A 21,876-nucleotide genomic window follows, 5' to 3' on the forward strand; every position below is an offset into this window, starting at 1 on the left:
CACAGCTGAGGGTTACCCATCTGGAAACCCTGCAACTTTGACTGTATGAGATTACAAGTTTGTGTTACACAGCTGCTCAGAGAGGCACAATAAAGACACTAGCATTGGCAAAGCCAACATGTCTGGCCTTGGCAAGCTGATCTCGCTTTCTAAATTATTTTATTATTGCACTGTGTTAGACCTGGCCTCCTAGGCGTGGTATTCACCCAGACTATTTGCCTTCACTTCCCTGTTTTGCTGAACTTAGCTATACCTAATTGGCACCTTTAATTTCTTTATATGACCCTAGTAAATGGTACTACATGTACCATGGGCATGTGAATAATGCTACTAGTGGGCTGCAGCACCTAATGAGCCAACCACTAAAGTTGCCTTTCAAAATGTCTCAGGTCTACCACAGTAGTCTGTAGTGCAGTTTTAAACTAAAATTTCTAGCTGGCAAACTAAACTCCTGATTATAATATTGTTGCAAAGTCATCCTGGGCACCCCCCAACTTTTTGCTGACTGATGCTGGTGGTAACTCACTCTGACTGACCCTGGGCTCTGCCTAACCAGTCCCAGGACTAGTGCTATGCTGAAAGAAACACATTAGAATACAGTTAAAATACCTACATACATTAGGGTACACAATGGTATGGTGGGGTACCCCTGTGATTGGCATGACCTACCCTATAATCCCCCAGTATATAATAGGGCAGGGGGATTGAAACTACCTAGAAGTCCCTAGTACTCTGGGGCATGGCAGTTTAGAGGCCAGCAGCTCTTTTTGCACTTGCATGTGTGCACTGCTGAAGCCTGAGGTCAGTTTAAAAGCAGCACTGGATGCCAGGACTGCTTTTAAAAAGTAAATTGTGCCCAAACTCGACTTTGGTGTTTGGGGCACTTAAACATGGATACCCTACAATGTTTTGGCATATTAGGGACCCACAGGGTCTCTCCGAGGTATCCCAGGGGTGGGGGGTCATGTATTTATAAGGTACGCCCTTATAAAATGAGTTTTTATATGCCTGGGTAAAGTGAAATTTGACATTTCACTCCACCCATTGTGGTAAAGTGCTCCTCAAATTCGACTTTGATGATAGGAACACTGTAGAGGGAGGGTCTGCAATATTTCTACAGATTCAGAACCCCTAAAGTCTCCCCTAGTTGCTCATGGGGTGGGGTTCCTGTAGATATAAGACAAGTACTTATAAAATATGTTTTTGCAAGTCCTGGTGCTGGAAAAATGGCCCAAGTCATTTTTCCCATTGCAAATCCCCTGTTACATAGGTTAACATAGTAGGAAGTTATTGATTAATAACTATGGATCGGAGAGGGATAGAAATGCCATTCAAAGACTTCCCAGAATGGTAGTATTAAATCCAACAATATCATATTGTTGAATTTCTCCTAAAGTGTACATACAAGAAGTTATCATACTTTCTTGTTTGTAAATCCAAATTCAGCCTTCCAGTGGTCTGCCCTGATTGGTCAGAGTTAAGTAGATTAGCCAGGCAGCCTTGGAGAGGTGATAAAGAGCCCCTGTGGTTAACCAGCTCTGCTGGCAGGGCAGTGTGCTGTTCCATAGGAATGCCAGGCGGGGGAGGAGTCGTAAACTATGCTCTTCAAAGGGGAGAGTAGAGACCATTGTCATTTACAGCTCTGAACTTCCCACCTTAAGCAGATGGCAGGATTAAGGAAGGTATGAGCAGATGCAGGGGGGAGAGTCTAAGTAAATTAACCATCATAGGGGTGTGTTTAGCCAGCTCTTACCTCCTTGCTGGAAAATCAGTCATTATGGATTTGGAAGATTTGATGCACTCTGAGACAAAATAATGCCACACTCTACAGGATGTGGTCATAACTTTGAGGAGTTACCCTGCGCTCATTGGTCAGAAGTGACCTCCTGCATGATACAGAGAACTTGGAATAAGTATCTGAGAGAGGGGCAGAGCCCTTCAGATCTGCTGCTTGAAACTTACTGAAGCAAGAAGTGCCCTGCTGAGAAGTTTTGCTGTGCAAAGATTTCTAAGGCCTGAACTCTGGAAACTGCAACATCTGAGAACTACAGCCCTGTGGATTATTTTGCTGAAAAAGAACTAAAGAGTGGACTCCCTAGAAGCTACAGGTTAAAAGAGCTCAACTGGAACATCACCAACTAAATCTACACCTTGGAGAACCATCCGTAGATTTGTAAGGGTTTTGTACCAGTGGATTGTGGGAGCTGACGTCCTCAACTTTCAAGGACCATCTTGGAGCTTCCAGACCCTTGGAGTAAGTTTAAGACAATTTGGGACCACTTGAGGAACGTCAGGAAGAAGTTCAAGAGGTTTGGAGAACCTTGGAGCAACTTTGAAAAAAAGCTCCATAGAGGGACCGACTCAACCTGGTCAGCCAGGCCGCCTGCCTTCAACCGCGAGCCGGCCAAGCCATCCAGGTTAGTCCCGCTAAAAGCTCCATGGGTCCAACTTCCAGAGTTTGGCCCAGGACTACAAGATAACTGAAGCCGGCGAACCCTCACCGGATCCAGCTACATGAGGAGAATTGCGAGACCCCGCGAGAAAAAGCTCCAGAAAAGTTTCTATGTCCGCTTGTAGAAAAGGTGAACGGGAGCAACCGCAAGAGCCAAGCTGCCTGCCTTTCATCGTGTGTCGGCTTGGACTCCTGGGTTGTCATGCTGAAGCAATCTTGAAATATTTTCTAAGTCCGCTCCAGGGAAGTTGACCGGGACCTCTTCACAATTCAAGCCGGCGAACCCTCACCGGATCCGGCCTGGCTGGGAGCTTTGAGGACCCTCGAGAAGAAAAGCTCCAGAAAAGTTTCTAAGTGTGAAGGTAGAAACTGAGACCAGGACCTGCCGGGAGCTGTAGCTGCTCAGGGGCTCCATCGCGCCCGGCCTGAAACTTTGACTTGGGTCCGGTCTATTGTGAGCAGGTATCACAATATGGTGCTATAATCTTCTAAGTGCTATATTTTATTAAATCTTTGAAAATTCATATCTCTGGAACCCTACATTGGATATTTGTCGTTTTGGTGTCATTTTAAAGATAAAAATATTTCTTATTTTTAGAAGTTGGTGTTGAAGTTTTATTATGTGCTGTGTCTTACTTATTTACTGAAATGGTGTTTTTAAATGCTTTACATACCTGTCTTTGAAGTTAAGCCTGTCTGCTCGCAGCCACGTTACCAAGGATTGAGCATAGGAATACATTTCTAAGACCTATGCTGAGTCCTATCATGTGTTAGTGGCCTTATTCCCAGTGGCATACCTACATTTGCCCCTACCAATGACCCACTTTCCAACAAATATCATAACAGAACAAGCATTGGCAAATTCAAGCAGTCTTGCTTTTAAAATTGCATTGGCAAAGCAAATAGTGGCGAACGGCCTTCTTCAAAGTTTGAAAGTGTGAAGCAATATGGTCACCATCTTGAAAGTATAGAAAATATTGGTTTTTACTTTCAAGATAACCGTCATGTTGAGGGGCATAACATGATGGTTGTGGCCTTCTTGAAAGTGTAGTGAACAGATGCTAATATTAAAGTAGAGCTATCATTTCTTTCAAATGATTGGTCACCACAACTGTCTTTTGGTGATTCACATATTTCCTGTGATATCTAGGAATACAAATATCACAGCACACAGGTTATTATATATGCAAACTTATAATTTGATATGAAGGTCGTTGTCTCTTTCATATATGAGGGTGATTCTACTCACTCCAACATTATGCATCATGTGAATGTGAACATACACATGCAATTAACTCATGATACCTGCAAAGCAAATCAACTCTGTGTCTGAAATGTAACCAAGTCATCCTTTCCCCATTATTTGAGACCTGTCAGCCCTTTTAGAATACGGATGAGCCAGCACCCATGGACACGAGTTACCCCTACTAGAGGAAGTGGGGGAAAAGGAAGGGGAAGAAAGTATTTTTTTTAAAACAGCAATAGCTTTAAATAAAAAAAAATTAAAAAGCAAATGATCCTCTGTTTGAAATAAATTAATAAAAATAGTCAACTAGAACAGAGCGTCTCGGCATAGTCCTTTAATTGTCTTGTGCAATATGGTGTGCCTGCCGGTGTCCTACCTGCACTCAAACAACAACTTGTATTACACACACACACACTACTAAATGCTATTTATTAAATTGCAAATATATACATCAGCCAGATGAAAATAACTTTGGTGACACCCTCATTTCACATTTCACCACTAGTGGGTTCTGAACCCCATAATCCCAATACCATTCCCCACCCCCACCTATACCAGATGCAACAACACAATATAATGGTTTGTCATTTTAAATGAGGCAAGCCTACTGGATTTGTCAGGGTGCCACATTAATATGGAAGGCAGGCCTATTGGCTTTGTTAAGGAGTCACCAAATTGTTAACAATAACCATGTGTTATAATTTAGCAAGACACCATCATTATAACCCATAGTAACAATAATCATATTCAAATGCGATCCTTATAGGCAAAAGCATTACAGTGCTCATTAATAATCACTGCCAATATACATATTCAAATCAGCCTGCCTAGAGTGGGGAACCACAGAGCACGAAAATATGCAAATGAAGGCCCAATATGGGGCGCTACAGCCAGGAGCAGTGAATAACTAATAAGCATGCCTGCTGTTTCCTTTCAGTTTTGTGGCCTCACCACACATCTTTATTTCCTTTTTCTCACCCAGGGCACCCACGTCTTCAGGGGTCATTGGGGACCTACGAGGAGAGCCCCACTGCCCCCGCGGCCTCGCTGGCTCCTGCACTGAGCAAAAGCCGCCATCCTCATTAGACTGCTTCAGCCCACCCAGCTGCCAGTGGCGGGAGCAGGGTCCTACATACCTATGCTGGTCGAAGGCGGGTGGCTGAGAACAGGGTGCACCCTAACCCCACAGACATGGGGACGGTGGGGGAGAGGGAAGCACCCTGTAGGACCTCCTCCATGTCCTGGTCCTGCTGTATCCCGGAGCATGGGGTCCCCAGGGCACTGGTTGAGTTAGCTTTGGGCCCTTAAACATTTCTTCGCACCAGCCTCCTGGGGCGATAGGGCCCCCAAGGCATAATTAATGCAAAGATGGGGCCCCATGTACGCTCTCTACAAGACCGACAATTCTCGGATGGCCCAGTTGCGGTGTGATAAGCCAATTCTCAGATGCAAATTTTAACCCTCTTCTTCCTTCCTCGGAACTGAGTCAATCACTAATAATTGCTCCTTTTGTGAGTAGAGGCCATGGTTACCCCTGCTGCAGAGCTGAGTAATTTACTTGGCGCACTATGGGAGCTAAAGGCCTGGAATCTGATTATGAGCTGAACAAGAGAAATATGAAAATTTCAATTAGGGTGGATTTATTATGTCGGGAACTACAAAATCAAACTTGGCGTACATGTTTAACCTGGGAGTGACACCTTGCTAGACTGTGTATGCCTAAGTGAAGTCAACCTGCTCTTTAGGGCAGATTTCACCTATTGATATGATGCAGTAAAGCCTACTGGCCTACCTATGAATGTCCACTAATATTATAATACCTACCCAGATCAGCATTAATCCTTGCAGAGTCCCTTCTGTGCCAGGCTATTAGTGTGCAATTTCTGGGTTGCACACAACAGTAGTCTCACACGTTCAGCCCGCACACATGCGACATGTTGTCATGTGTAAGCAGCCCAGTGCCTCTAACCTTAGCTGTTAAGGAAGCCGCCTTATCTTAAAAAACAGGCAATGGGGGTAAATACTCTCGTTCCAATTACCATGAATTTATGGTGAGTGAGACCCAGGTAGCAAAACTTAATCACAGTAAAGTTCCGAAAACTGGGTGGCTATAGGCGAAAAATCCTAGTGGACGGATTTTGGTGGAACCCCTGTGCTACAAATAGTGCCTGCAACAGAATGCTGAAGCTATCAGAAGCGACACCATACAATTAGTTATATGCTCCAGTCAGAGGCTGTATTTTGATCAATCACAAGCTTGTGATTCTGTCCTGCAAAAAATAAATCAAGACAAGAGTGTAGTGTCTGTTTTTATGCGTGGAAGTTGAGAGCCTTGCACAGGCACCTCATACTGACACATAGCACATAAACACGTATAACTTGGTAAATCATTACAATTGCCTTTGCCGCTACTTTTTCTATAATTGATGTTTTAATAAATAAGAAGAGATGGGAATCTCATTGACTTGCAAGGCTAAATCACCGTCAGTTCTTTGAATTTAAACATAGAATCCCACATGCAGTTGAATACATGGTCAACAATTCTCCATTGATTGTTGTTTACTTCATGTTGTTATATAATTAAATATATTATAGTGCCTCTACTTAGTCCGAGCTTCTAGACACTTTGGGGCAGATTTACAAGCCCCTTGCGCCACTTTTGCGTCACGTTTAACATGGGAAAAGTGACGCAAAAGTGGCGCAAGGGGCTTGTAAATCTGCCCCTATGCTTATAGGGTCAGAGACACTCCTGCAGAACCAATGAATTACACATCGATGTTTCCATGAATTACTGGCCATATCTGAGGTTGGCTATATAGGCTTCTATTTATTTAAAGAACGGAATAAATGTGTACAAACTGATAACCGTAAATTAATTTAGAATCACATAACTTCTTAGGAGCTATGTAACTCGTTCCTGGACTTGTGACCCATCACTGCAGACTCTCCTGCAGTCTTCAGTGGTAATAGGAAGCTAGGGCCCGATTCACAGAACTAACTTAAGACAAAATCCTAAACTTACTACCATTTTGGTATTCACAGAAGGCACTTACTCATTTTGGTATTCACAGAAGGCACTTACTCATTTCGGTATTCACAGAAGTTAGGAGTCCTAACTTTAGGACTCCTAAATGCCTTCTGTGAATACCAAAAGTCTTAAAATTAGGATTTTTCTCCGTTTAGTAGTAGTATAGTTAGGACTCCTAACTTTAGGACTCCTAAATGCCTTCTGTGAATACCGAAAGTCTTAAAATTAGGATTTTTCTCAATTTAGTAGTCCTAAATCTAAACTTAGGACTACTAAATTGAGAAAAATCCTAATTTTAAGACTTTCGGTATTCACAGAAGGCATTTAGGAGTCCTAAAGTTAGGAGTCCTAACTATACTACTACTAAACGGAGAAAAATCCTAATTTTAAGACTTTCGGTATTCACAGAAGGCATTTAGGAGTCCTAAAGTTAGGAGTCCTAACTATACTACTACTAAACGGAGAAAAATCCTAATTTTAAGACTTTCGGTATTCACAGAAGGCATTTAGGAGTCCTAAAGTTAGGACTCCTAACTTCTGTGAATACCGAAATGAGTAAGTGCCTTCTGTGAATACCAAAATGAGTAAGTGCCTTCTGTGAATACCAAAATGGTAGTAAGTTTAGGATTTTGTCTTAAGTTAGTTCTGTGAATCGGGCCCTTTGTCTTTAAAATCTCAGAAATTGAAAATAAGTAACAGTTCAGGTATCCAGCAAAGACAGGTAGCCATGAGGTGAATGCCCTGGTACATTACAGGGGGCTAACTGAAAGACACCTGTCACTTCTTCCCTGCAGACCTGTTCCAAATCAACAAGTCCATTTGACTATTCATTTCTCCTGTACAATTTCCTTAAATCATACAGTCGAGGCGTCAGATCATATTTTCTTCTGTACCATTTCCTTATATCAACCACTCATCTAGCAGAGATGATACAGTAAATTCAGACATTAAAATGATATTTTTAGCGCTGTTCACTCTTTCAACTTAAATCAAGCTTTGCTTTTCAGATAGTTAAGCATCCACCCTTGCAGGCTTCCAGTGCATCCATTTGATGAAGCAGGTTGCTTTTTAAGTCAAGCCTACTAAAAGGCACTTGTGCTTTTTGATGCAAGACCTATTGTGGGCTTACCAACAACATGCAGGGACTTGGAGCCTGCCCATTGCTTACACTTGGTAGGCTTTACGGTCACTCTCATTGCCTACTTAGAGCTAATTGCGTTGTGATGGACATATTAGTTACTTATGAAGATGTTTGTTTTTAGCACCCTTTAAGTGCCCATAAGTAATGTCTCACAGCGGCATTTTTTTTTAAAGGTGTTAGCATTATTTTATATGCAGGGACCTGGGCACAGAAAAGGAACTAAGGAACTACAGTTTGACCTAGCCATCGCCCCCCCCCACCCTTCCAGCAATCCGGATCAGTTCACATAGTGTTTTTTTTTTTAAACAGATTTTATTGTGTCAAACAACAAATATTCTGCAGAGCTCTGTAACCCAGAGAACTTCTGCCACCGATATGATACAGTAAGAGCATTGATGTTTATGATATGCAAATTATAAGACAACATAAAATAACAACAAAAGAGGGTAATAAACCCCCACTCCCACCCCCCTGATGCACTGTCAATATGCCCTCCCCCACCAGTTACTGCTCATCCCTCACGGTAAAAAGCGAAAGCAAAAGGAGAAAAGAAGACGACCCCGGCTAAGCAGAGCTACTCCTGAACTACATTGCAACATACCATCTTCAGTGTGTGTCAATACCAAGTGAGGCGGGTTCTAACGGAAGACCTCTATATTCAGCCCACCGCCTCCACATCTTTGTGTGCTTACGCGGGCATCCCCTGGCCTTGAATATTGGAAGCTCCAGGCCCACATTGAAGTCCAAGCCATTCTTCCATGCTGCTAAGGGGGGTGGGGCAGTTGCCCTCCAGTGGCGTGCAATGTCGCGTTTGGCTAGCGTAAAACCCAAAAACATTAGGTGGCGTTTGTATATATTGCCTCCAATCCCTTCCATAACATGAAGGAGTACAAGCCTGGGTGAGTAGGGAAGGTCCCATCCCAGGACCTCAGACAGGCATACCAACATTCTTTGCCAGAATTGCACAATCACCTCACATTACCATACCGTATGAAAGAAAGTACCGTCATCGCACCCACAGCATAGGCAAAGCGGAGAGGCTATCAGGCCGGCCCTATATAGACAAACATGGGTATAGTACACCGGATGTAGATAATTAAATTGAATTAAGCGAAGCCGCATAGCGATAGCAGCTTCTCTAGGGAAATAAAGAGCCTCTGTCCAGTCTTCACTTTCCAATGGGCCCAGATCCTCCTCCCAGGACTCCCGGAGTCTATCCACTGTGGTGGAACTATTAGTCACCAGGGACTAGTAAATTTTGGAGATTTTGTGATCCTGTATATCCCCCATAAACAGTTTGGCTTCAATAGGGCTGAAGTCTGGGAGAAGAGCATGACGGAGCTGCAAATATTTGTAGAATTGAGTCTTGGACATCATGAAGTCCTGTTGGAGTTGCTCAAAGGACTTAAGGGCCGTACCCTGCATTACATCTCCAAGGGTGGAAATCCCTATGGCATCCCAGTCTCGGAAGCCCGCCAGGCCCGCCAGTTGGGGCAGCAATCCATGTGACCACAATGGGGTCTCCTTAGTAAGTCTACCCCACCATCCAATTTTACGCACGGCTTGCCTCCAAACCCGAAACACCACAGTAGTATTAAAGGGAAGGGCTCAACGCACTGGTGGCGAGTGAAGTATGATATGCAAGGAGTGGGTTCCCATGAGTGTCCGCTCTAATAAGTAGGCCGGGTCTGTGCGAGCCCCATACTACCACTCATTCAGGGCAAGCAGGTGTGAGGCCATATAGTAGGACAGTATATCGGAGGTGGCCAAGCCACCGCAGTAGGTGGACTGGAAACACGTACGTAAAGCCACCCTGGAAGACTTCCCAGCCCACAGAAATAGCCCCAGCATTGAATTAACCTGACGGAACCACAACAGAGGGATACGAAAAGGATAATTTTGTAGTTGATATAATAAGCGTGGCAGGGAGACCATCTTGAAGATAGCCGAGCAGCCTGGTAGGGAAAGGGGCATATGGGACCATGTTTTCAATTGATCCCACACCCGCGTCCATATTTATTGGATGTTGTGTTCCCCTGAAGTTTCAGCAGAAGATGACAAAAAGACCCCCAGGTATTTCATGCCAAGCGTGGTCGTCTTTATCGTAGAGGCCCAAGGGCCAGCTGAGGGCCAAGAACCCAAAGGGTGGACTTACTAGGGTTCATATATAGCCAGAGGTCTCTCAAAAGATCTCCATGATCCAGAGCAATCTAGGGCCGGTCCTATTAACAGCGGTCAGGAAGAGAAGGACATCGTCCGCGTATAAAATAATACGATCTGACACCCTGTGCGCCCACTCAAAGCCTGCCACCTGCGAATCAATGCGTACCCATGCTGCCAGGGGCTCCATGGCTAGGGCAAAGAGGAACTGTGACAGCGGGCATCCTTGTCTGGTTCCCCTACCCAACGAGAATGTTGACGAGACGGATCCTGCAATACGGACTGAGGCAGTAATATTCGTATACAAGAGTCTTAAATAGGATAGAAACCGCAGGCCTAAGTTCAGTCGCTCAAGAAGGGCAAACAGATACGCCCAGCTGAGTGAATCGAATGCCCGATCCATGTGTTCGCGAGGAAGAGGGCCCCTGAGAGATTGAGTCGTTGGATAGTATCGACTGTGACATGGGCACAACTTATATTATGCCGTGTCGCCCGTTGGGGCATAAACCCGGCCTTGTCTGGGTGGAAAACTGAGGAAATATAAGGTACAAGCCTATTGGCCAAAGCCTTGGCCAATATCTTAGCTTCGATGTTAAGCAACGAGATGGGCCGATATGAGGCATGACTATCAGGGGGTCGACCTGGTTTATGGAAGACCACTTTTTCAGCATGTAGCCAATCTAGTGGCAAACAACCAATCTCTCTTGCCTCCTCTATAGTGTTTAAGAGATGGGGTCCTAATTTAGTAGAGTATTTTTTATAGAATTCACAGAGATACCCGTTAGGGCACGGTGCCTTACCGGAGCTGAGACTGGCCAATGCTACCCCCAATTCATCTACCGTGAGTGGACAATCCAGGCTATCGCGAGCCACATCAGAAAAGCGCTGGGGCGGGATGGCATCCAAAAACTGATGGATCTGTATCTCGGATACCTTCTCCCGAGGGGTATATAGCGTAGCATAATATTGTGCAAAGTTTTCGGCAATTGCATGGGGATTGCCAAGGGGTCCGCCATCCGGCCCACCATAGCGGGGAGGGTCAGGGGACAGACAGCTCCCTGGCAGAGACGGTGTAGTAATTTACTCGCTTTGTCTCCCCATTGATAAATTCTGCTATGGGTAGCCAGCCACACCAACCTGGCCTCCTCCATCAGTAAATCTGCATGGGTTTGGCGCGCAAGGCCCAGCTGACGGCGCACCAGCGCACCGCTTTCCTCTATTCTCGACCGCTCCAAAGTGATCAAGCGAGCCTCAGATTTCAGCAACTCATCCTTTCGTGTCCGGCGGGCTGCGGCACAATAAAAGATATCTACCCCATGTATCGTGGACCTCATGGCCTACCAAAGTGGCTCAGTCGCCTCTACAGATCCGATATTTATTTCGAAGTATTGATCTATGGCCTTATCCATATGTGCACGATTTTGCTCGTCCTGTAGGTTCCATGTGGAGAGATGCCATCGGAAAGGAGGTCGTGCCGGGCCGAGTTGCAACATTAAGGCTACAGGGGAGTGGTCAGAAAGGCCCCTCGGGAGAATGTCACCCCCTGCCCCCTATGGATAGCCCCAACCAGAATGAATAGATAATCTAGGCGGGAAAGGGACTCATGGACAGAGGAAAAATAAGTGTAGCCCCGGTCCACACCGTGTAGTGCACGCAAGGTATCTGTCCACCCCATACCGGTTGCAAGGGCGCTCCATTTAGTTGGGAGGCAGGCCATGGGCAGGCCGCCCCGTCTCCAGCGGTCCTGGGACACATCCATCACATCATTCCAGTCGCCACCAATAACAGCCATACCATGAGGGATCACCTCCCAGAGAATCAAAAGGCGTTCTACCAGGGTCCACGACAGGGGGGGCAGCGTAGACAGAATATAGTGTTACTTGTTCCTCGTAGATGGAGCCCTGAAGTATAACGTATCTGCCTTGGAGATCCACCCATGTCTTGAGTGTAGATATGGAACCCGTCGGTGGAAAAGAATGGCCACCCCCCTGGAGCCCCTGGAAAAGCCGGAGTGGAAGACCTGTGCAAAGCCATATTGGAGAAGACAGGGGGGCCTTGGTACCCAGTAGATGTGTTTCCTGGAGCATCAGGACATCAGCGTTATCACGCCTGGCCTGCCGGAGGATAGCACCCCTTTTGATTTTGTCGAGTGCCCCCGCACATTCCAGCTAATTATACGAAGACCTGCAGTATTAGACTGCCGACCCACCATAAGAGAAGACATTTACAATTACCATTGCGGAGGTATCTGGAGCATGGGGCAGACCACCAGGATCTGCCACTTGGAGACGGCACACTAAAAATACAATAATATATACAGTGTACAGGAGACGAATGCAATCACTATGTAGAGGAGCAGTATCAATCAAGGTACATATATCAATGGCAGAAGAGAAGAGACAGTGCATAAAAAAAACCCTAACCCCCAACAACCCCCCCACCCTCCCCCAATACCTCATACCATTGAAGCATCTGTCGCAGTCAAGGCGGCCTGGGGCCCCCAACGGGAGCACTCCAGCCATCTCGCCAATGGATCCCATAGAGCCCGCCTGACATTTGAGCCCTGTCCCCTGGACCTCAGACGGTCAACAGGGGGAAGGCCCCTATGGAGCCCCATCGGCCGGGTGATTCAATTATAGAGCAACGGCCCGAGAGAACTCTGTGTATGCCACTTTTGAGATTCAAGCCAGAAATCACATGTAACAATGATACAGCAACACAGGCCCAACCCCTGTCCTGGGTTAGGCACACGGACCCACCAACAACCACAGGAAGGTGGCCACCATAGTTAGGCATCAAGCAGCAGGCACTGTGTCATTCCTCCATTAGGAGTATTCCAAAGTACTCACGATGCCGAGTGTCCCGGCCTAGATAATGAGGCTGATCTGCTGACATCACTGCGGGACTGTGAGCGGCGACGAGAACGGGACCTCCCGGGAAGTTTGTCCTTAAACCTGGGAGGTTGACGAGTAGGACCTCCAGTCGACGAGTCTGAATCCAAAGGAGGCAGCATGTGGGGGCGCAGCTTTACTGTCTCATCAGTCCAGGTGAATACTTCTTCGGGTGACTCGAAAAACCAAGTGCGGTACTGGTAGACGACCCATAGGCGAGCCGGGTAGAGCAGAGCATATGGTATCTGTAGGCTGCGGAGACGGGCCTTGGCCGCCAGGAAGTATTGGCGTTGCTGTTGAACTAGCCTGGTGTAATCCAGGAAGATCAATATCCGAGAATTATTATAATGGAGAGGCTCCTTGAGGTGGGCCTGCTTCAGGATAGCGTCTCTGTCATTGTCGTTTAGGAGCTTGACAATGATTGGGCGCTGTCTAGACCCAGGGGGTGGCTTCTGCAGGAGAGCTCTGTGGGCGCGTTCAATGATAAAACAGCGGGACATAGCATCCGGTGGGAGCCAGCTGGTCAGCCATGTGGTTAGGAACTGTTCCGTTGCACCGGACTCACAGCCCTCCAGGAAGCCCACGAAACGAAGATTGCACCTCCGAGCCCTTCCTTCTGCATCCTCGACTCGTGTGGCCAATGATTTAGAGATCGTTTCTAGGGACGCAACTTTTTCCCACAATGCAGCTACGGTGTGTCTTCCACCTCGGAGACCCTGTTCTCAGCCACCGTAATCCATTCAGTCGCATTTCGTAAATCCTGGTGGAGAAGCATAACCTCAGAGCCCACCTCTCCTATTTTGGTCTCAAGAGTCATTCTGCTCTGTGTGGTAGCAGCCATAAGTGCTGCGTTGTCTGGAACTCCACCCTGGGCACCTCCAGGGTCAGGTGCAGAGGCTCCTGGGGCTGTATAGCGATCAATCGTGTTGTGTTTTGCCACCCCTCCATGGAGTTTGTCTCTGGTCATGGTGTCGGTAGGAGGTCACCAAGTAGATAGAGGGAGGGGATCTGGGCTAGGTTGAATACGTGGCTAGCAGAGTCAACGGACGACCACCCGAACACCCAAGGCAGATAATAACTGGTGCGGTAATACGTCTGTGTCGCTGGACCCGGGCGGAAGCCGTCCAATCCTCAGCCTCACTGAGCACACACCTGGTCGCCGCCGCAGGCAGTCTGTACCGCCCTATCTCCAGGAGGAGCCCAGGTGCACACCGGTAGGACAAGACCGGCACCGCCAGAAAGAAGGAAGAGGGTCAGGTGTCCCTCCCTGAAGTACCGCCGTCGTTCCACGGTAGATGCCCCCCGCTGGACTCAGCAGGCCTCAAATCACCAAATCGCCCAGCGAGCGGCCTAGGCACATTCAGAACTGAGGGCAGATGAAGGCAAGGATAATCAGGGCATACCCCACAAATCCCACTGCTGCGGCCACTCCAGCGGCTGTGTAGGAGTCGGCGGGTCCCCCAGTGTGTGGTAAATAAAAATTCCTTTACCGGGACTGAATTTGATACAGAAACATTATAAAATAGCTCAGTAAAATGAGGCAGAATCCGTGATATTAGAGTTTCGGAATGGGCTTTATTCCAATAATCGATTATAATCGGATGCTTCAAGTTCCATCACCACGGGGGTTCAGGAAGTGAAGTACATACTTTATTGACAAGAAGTAACTTTTATAGTACATACATTATAATGAAGTGAATATAGTAGGCGTAACAATTGATAAGGACATTGACGTTTGGTCTGCGTAACCGAAAATGGGTGTAATAATGAGTAAAAAGAAACATGATTGGTTATGATGTAATACATAGGTGGATCTATAAGATAATACTTGGCATAGATGCGCGCGCAGCAGTATGACGTGTAATTGACGTGTAACTAGGGGGTGACGGGGACTTGACATTTAGCTCTATATGTGGAGACGAGAAGTCTGGGGGGTCAAGTCAACCTAATCCCAAATCATATCTAACATCCTATGTTTAAAGAACTATGTTATCCACAAAAGAAGGACTCTCGGACAGAATCTATTCTATACTGACTGTGCGTGCGTGTACAAGCGTCTAAGTGTCTACACTGAATGCGAGGGGGTAGGAATATTCCATGGTAACAGGGCTATGAATTACTTGCATGAGGACAGAGAAGTTGGGCCTTTTTGCTTGGTAACTGGAAGAATGTTTACTTAAACTACTAGGCAGGAATGCATCGGCTGAGGGGGAAGCAGATAATTCGAAGGTGAAATACAGTTCTTGGCAGAGAGTAGGCTGATGTCAGGCTTCGTGAGCCGCGCAGAGAATGAGACAAAGTTCATGGTCACAGATGCAGGCTCGGACTGGAGCTTTCAGAGGCAGAAGGCAAGAGGAGTTTTGATGACAGAATCAGGGCCTACTTGCCTGGACTGTAAAGTGGCATAAGTGAACCATATAAAGCCGGTGGCCTTTCATATTTAGGAATGGAATATCCGGCCTATTCATGGCGGATCTGTCAAAGGACATGTTGACGGTGGACGCACATGTGTTTGCGTCTTCATAACTGGAACTGGAGGGAAACATACATGTACTTGTGACATGCACATGGGACCGTTGGGGTCCAAGATAGGGGACATAACTGACCAGAAAAATCCATATTTCCACATTCCCTCCTTGTCCCCTACTTGCCCTTCAAGAGATATCAATCTTCATCAATCCATTGATCTGTTCATATAGCATCATTTGTTCTTCTTTCTTCTTCCGGGATCTTGAATGAAAATCTTGATGTGGAATGCACGATGTGGCACACAGACCACAAATCGCTGGTCCACATTGTAGACATAGACAGCAACTGAATAGTATGAGAAGGCCAATACCTAGGAAGGATAAAACTCTCCATCCCCAGGCTGATACCGCATTCCAAAACCAACTGGACCAAGTCCAAGTGCCTGGGTTCTGGTGTATCTGGCTTACAATCTTATGAAGGCGAGTGATTGCTTTATATACAGATGGCGAATTTTCTGGTATGAATACGCAGCAGCTTGATCCGATGACCCTACAAGCTCCGCCCCTATCAGCCAGGATGACGTCAAGGACAAGACGATTTTGAAGCACAACAATCCGCATAGCAGACTGCTCTTCCGTTAAATTGCCTAAGGCGGAAATAGTCTCATTCACTACTGCTTCAAGGGTTCTAGTTAATCTACGTATCAGCTTACTGTTAGTAACAGTACCTATATAGGGAAAGATGCCTTTATTAAAATCTACATACTTGTCCCATGCCGTCTCAGTGTAATCGACAATGTAGAGATCTCTCCGTTCTCTGTTGTGTACTAAATGAATATTTCTGTAATAATCAGGAGGAGCTAGGAAAACAGGTGGCAAAAGGAATGCAATGTAGCAGGTACCATCCCAATCTAGGGGTAGACGCATATATGCAGTCTGACCACATATAAAGTAGGAGTGGCGAGAAGCTCTAAATGAAGATTTTCCTTGATCACTGAATTCTACTATAGTAGTGCATTTACTATGGCCCATATGTATGGAACCAACCTTTCTTACACACAATTCACCCTTCGCTGGGAATACTGACATGGTGGGTAAGACTAGTTCAATTTCAGATACGACATTTAGAATCATGAGATTAGGTGTAAAATTACCTAATCCATATACTTCATTTTCTAGATCAGTTCCTGTTCTTTTGGGGCGACCCTCCTTGTCAGGGTAACAGACCTTGAGTAAAGCTAGGTTCAGATTTCCCCATACCCAATGATCTCGGTAAACTGCTGTGTCTGAGTCTATGGAATTAATTAAGCTAAACCATGCTCCACAGGAGCCATTATGTGTAAATGGATGTGGAAAGAAAGGCAGGACTCCTTCATAATTCTGATAGGGAGGGAGTCGGCCACACACCCAACAATTGGTGGCATTACTAGTCTGATGGGAATGATGTAACATACTAATGAAAGTGTTATTGCGCAGCGCAAGTCTATAAGACAATTCATGCGGAGGTAAGTCACTAAAAGAATGTTCAGCAGCAACATTATAAACATGTCTAGAAATAGGGTAATATATGTGCAACAACATACTTGTAATAATTATTAAAAGACTCAATAAAAACAAAATTAATAATGTCACTATGCAGTGGCTACGCAGTGATTTACAATACGCCTGTCGTTTCAACATTTTTCGGGTATTTTCTCTACTCAGGTCCAAGGGATACATGTCAGAGACAATTCAACCGCTTCACCTTGGAGAGGACTTAAACAATCAAATTGCTCGACTTGGTGGGCCTAAGCTTTAGTTTGTAATTTTCAGATTTGTTCGGTTCAACAAAAGGGAGTTTTGTATCAGTCTGTGAGGGGGTGCAGGGCACAATGTCTATATCCGAAGATAGTCCATGAAATTTCTTGATGTGGTTTGAATGAATCCAGCCCTTGCGGCCCTCGATCTTCACGGCTGTTCTTGTGGTCAACAGGACCAACTTGGGTGCTTTCCACCTGGGCTCCAGCTGAGTCTTTCGGTCGAAATTCCTCACAAATACAAGATTACCCGGAACAACGTCATGGGGTTTCACCTCAGTGTTGTCGGGAAAGGCTGCAGCTACCTGTGAACGAGAAGATTGTAGTGCAGACATCAAGGAAGCCAAGTAATCTGTCAGCATATTACAGTCAATATCAGTTATTTTGCGTGGTATAGGCGTCCCCCACATATTCGGTGGTCTACCGAAGATCACCTCATACGGGGATAGCCCTGTTCGAGAGTGTGCTACCATTCTCATGTAAAAGAGTGCAACTGGTAACGCTACTACCCAGTCGACACCTTTCTCTCTGCATATTTTGGACATTCTAATTTTCAGTATCTGGTTATGTCTTTCTACGAGACCTGCTGCCTCGGGATGTCGGACACAGTGGAATTTCCACTGATATCCTAACAGAAGTGAAACGTGTTTCATTAATTCGGATGAGAACGGCTGGCCGTTATCTGAGTAAACAGCACGTGGTAAACCGTATCGTGGGAAGAATTCTCGAACCAACTGTTTGGCAGTAGTCGGGGCGGTGTAATCTGAAACCGGGTATGCCTCCGTCCAACGGGACAGAGCGCAGACAACTACGAGAACATATTTGAATCCTCGACATCGTTCCATCTGGATATAGTCCATCTGGAGTACTTCAAAAGGATGATTAGGAGTATGAAATCCACCCTGTTCTACGGGAACGCTTTTTCCTGGGTTGAACTGACAACAGATCATACAGGTACGGACCTTTTGTTTTGCTGCTGCTCGTAAATGTTTATTGAACCAAATGTGTTGAATGCTGTCTAGCATAGCTTTTTCTCCTAGATGTGCTGGACTATGTATAGTGTTAATTATAACTTGGACCATTGAATCAGGAAGGAACCATACAGACTTTTCCTTCATCATCCATCCTTGGTCCGTTTGGATCCCTCCTAATTCAGTCCATTTCTTTATTTCGTCTGGTGTAGCATGTGTCTGTATGTCAATTACGTCAAGAGTAGGATCTTTAACTGTCATACAATGTGTCGGTGTCGGGACTATTGTCTTTGTCATGTCGGGGGTTTGAGTTTGAGCAGTCAGTTTAGCTGTTCTGTCGGCTAGATCATTGCCTTGGGAAATGATATCAGTAACCTTCGTATGGGCCTTACATTTCATAATTGATATTTCAGTGGGTAGATGTATTGCATCTAATAATGCATGAATGAGGGGTCCGTGCTGAATGTGGGCACCGTGGGAAGTTAAATAACCTCTCTCTCGCCACAGCACGCCGAAGTCATGTACAACTCCGAATGCATAACGTGAGTCAGTGTATATGTTGACTTTTTTATTCGTGGCTTGAATACAGGCTTGTGTCAGAGCGATAAGTTCTGCGGCTTGAGCTGACAAAGTATTTATACGATTAGTTTCAATGACTTCAGTATCTGTTGTGACTGCGTAGGCGGCTACTAACTCTCCTGTACTTGTTCTCATGCATGAACCATCTACATACAAGGTCAGGTCTGGATCTGACAATGGGACATCTGTCAAGTCTTGTCTGGGTTTTGTCGTTATAGTAATAACTTCAATACAGTCGTGGGCTAGTGGGTCTGTTCCGACTACTGGTAAAAGTGTGGCAGGATTCAATGTGTTACAGCGTCTGATTTCTATATGTGGCTGAAACAATGTAAGCTCGTATCCTGTAAGTCGCGCTATAGTCAAGTGTTGTGTTTGCGTTCTATTTACAAGAACCTCTACTGCGTGTGGTACTTGAACTGTCAATGGATGTCCTAACACTATGGCATCGCTTTGTCTGATTGCTAAAGCTGTTGCTGCTACTGATTTTAGGCATGCAGGCAAAGCCTGAGCTACGGGATCTAATGTACTAGAAAAATAAGCACATGGTTTGTGTGCTCCTGCTTGTTCCTGTGTGAGTACTGACAAGGCAGTACCTTCGCGCTCTGTAACAAAAAGTGTAAACTGTTTTCTGTAACATGGCGTTGCTAAAACGGGTGCTTGACATAAAGCTTTCTTTAAGCTTTCAAAAGCTTGTGTGTGTTCCTGAGTCCAAGGGAGAACAGTCGATGTGGCTGCCTCCTGTGTGGTTAACTGAATGAGGGGTTTTGCTAGAAATGCATACTGAGGGATCCACTGCCTACAATATGAAGTGAGGCCTATGAAAGCCCGCACCTCCTTTTGTGTCTTGGGTATTGACATGTTAGCTATCAACTGAATGCGGTCGGGTGTAAGCTGCCTTCCCTCCTTGTCCAGCGAGTGTCCAAGATAAACAACTCGCTGGACACAGAATTGCAGCTTAGAAGGGGACACCTTGTGCCCTTTTTCGGCTAGAAATTGTAAAACTGTCAGTGATGCTTTTTCACATTCGGGTTCGCTTCGGGCGGTGATCAGCAGATCATCGACGTATTGAAGCAAGGCGGTGTTAACTGGCATGTGGATACTGTCAAGTTCTCGTTTCAGTGCTTGGCTATAGATGCTGGGGCTTTCTGTAAATCCTTGAGGTGCGCGGGTGAATTTAAAGCTACGCCCATTTAAACTAAATCCGAACAAATATTGACTTTCCGGATCTATTGGGACGCTGAAAAAGGCATTTTTGAGATCAATTACAGTAAAGAATGTTGCTTCGGAATCAATAGCTGTCAATAATGACGAGATATCTGGGACCACAGGAAATTGTGGCACAATGCATTTGTTTAACTCGCGCAGATCAATAACCAATCGATATACTGGCGGCGCTGTAGGATCTGTTCGTTTAAGAATCGGAATTATCGGTGAATTACATACATTGGAGTCTGTTTCTACAACTACTCCTTGGGCAATGAGCTCGTCAATGATTTGTAGTAAAGCCGCTACAGCATCTGGTGGTAGCTTGTATTGTCGCATTCGTGGTAGCACCACTCCTGCCTTTAGTGTGACTCGATATGGTGTAATATTCATGCAACCAACATCAGTAGGGCCTTGTGCCCATAGATGTGTAGGTAAAGTCTGCAGTCGGGGATCCATGTCTCTAGATACATAGTGACCTTTAAAATCACGTAAAAACAACCTTACTCCTTCCGGAGAACAACATATTATGGCTCCTAGGGCTTTCAACGTTTTTATTCCTAACAAGTTTTCTGGACATGATTTAGTAAGCAATAGATCTGTAGTTCGGGTCAGAGGTCCTATCGTAAGTGGAAGAGGCTGTGACACTTCATTAACAATAGGTTTTCCTGAAAAACCAAGGGAAATATTCTGTGAGCCTGAGAGGGGTGCCCCTGGAACTTCACTACGTTTTATAGTTGTTCGACTTGCCCCTGTATCGAGTAAAAATTTTCTATCTTGACCTAATAATTTACTATGTACATAAGGTCCTTCTTGATCTACAGGAATCTCGATAAGGGGTAAGTCAACTTCCCTCTCTAGGCTAGTTCATGCGTAACGCTGATACTCGGGATATTCATACTGTGCGGTCTGATACATTTGTCGTGTTGTTGTCTGTGTGGCAGCAACAGGCAACGGTGGTGCAGCTGGCACAAACTGTATTGGCTGTTGTGCGGCTGGCATGGCCTGGGCATGCTGCATAGCTCCTTGTTCATTCTGATCTTGTCTTAGTGGCCGTGATCTTTCTTGTGTTTTACCTATGGCGATATTATGTTTTAGCACTGGACAATCGTGTACGTAATGACCTGGCTTTTTACAATAATTGCATGTCCCTTTTACAGGTCCTGCTGAATCGGAATGTGTCATACCCTTTTTATGTCCTTCAGCTGGAACTGTCTGGGAAACTAGCATTTTCATTTTCGTGTCTTTCATGCGTCTGTGTTCATGTTCTTGTTCCTCTCTAATTCTATTGTGGTGGTACTGTAACATTTGTAACATTTGTGTTGGAGTGTTACCTTGCCAGGTACTCTCGAATTTTAATACTCTATTCTTTACTGGGGGCAGGGCATTTTCCACAAATTTTGTTACAAACAGATGCGGGTATGATTCGCTACTTGCTTTTATGCCACTATTTATATCAAAACATTTCTCGAATCGGGCATAGTAATCGCTAGTGTCTTCATCTTGCTTCTGTTTACAGGCTGAAATTGTACCCCAATCTTCCTTTTTCGTAGTTAATAAACGTGGCAGTACCTGTACTAGTAGACCTGGTAGTGCTTTAGTTTTGTCCCCAAGCCCCGAACCTGGACCTCGGGCCCTTTCTTCTGCTTCTAATGCTGACCATTCTATCTTTTGGTCACCTACCTCCCACTCTTTTTCCTTGAGTTTCTCATAAATGCCAGCAGGCATCAACACCTTTAATATTGTCATGATGTCGGGGTAGGTATACTCTCCCATGAGTAACATGTCTTTAATTTCTCGGTGAAAACCCGCTGGGTCTTTGTCATGACTGGGTACCACTTTCTTCATTTCTAACAATTCTATTTTCGATATGGGCGTATATACAAATACGCGTTTAAACTGATTGTCCTCGCCTTTTATTGGGTGTAGTTCTCGTAAGGG

The sequence above is a fragment of the Triturus cristatus genome, chromosome 7, assembly GCF_964204655.1.
Source record: "Triturus cristatus chromosome 7, aTriCri1.1, whole genome shotgun sequence".
In the NCBI taxonomy this organism is placed as follows: domain Eukaryota; kingdom Metazoa; phylum Chordata; class Amphibia; order Caudata; family Salamandridae; genus Triturus; species Triturus cristatus.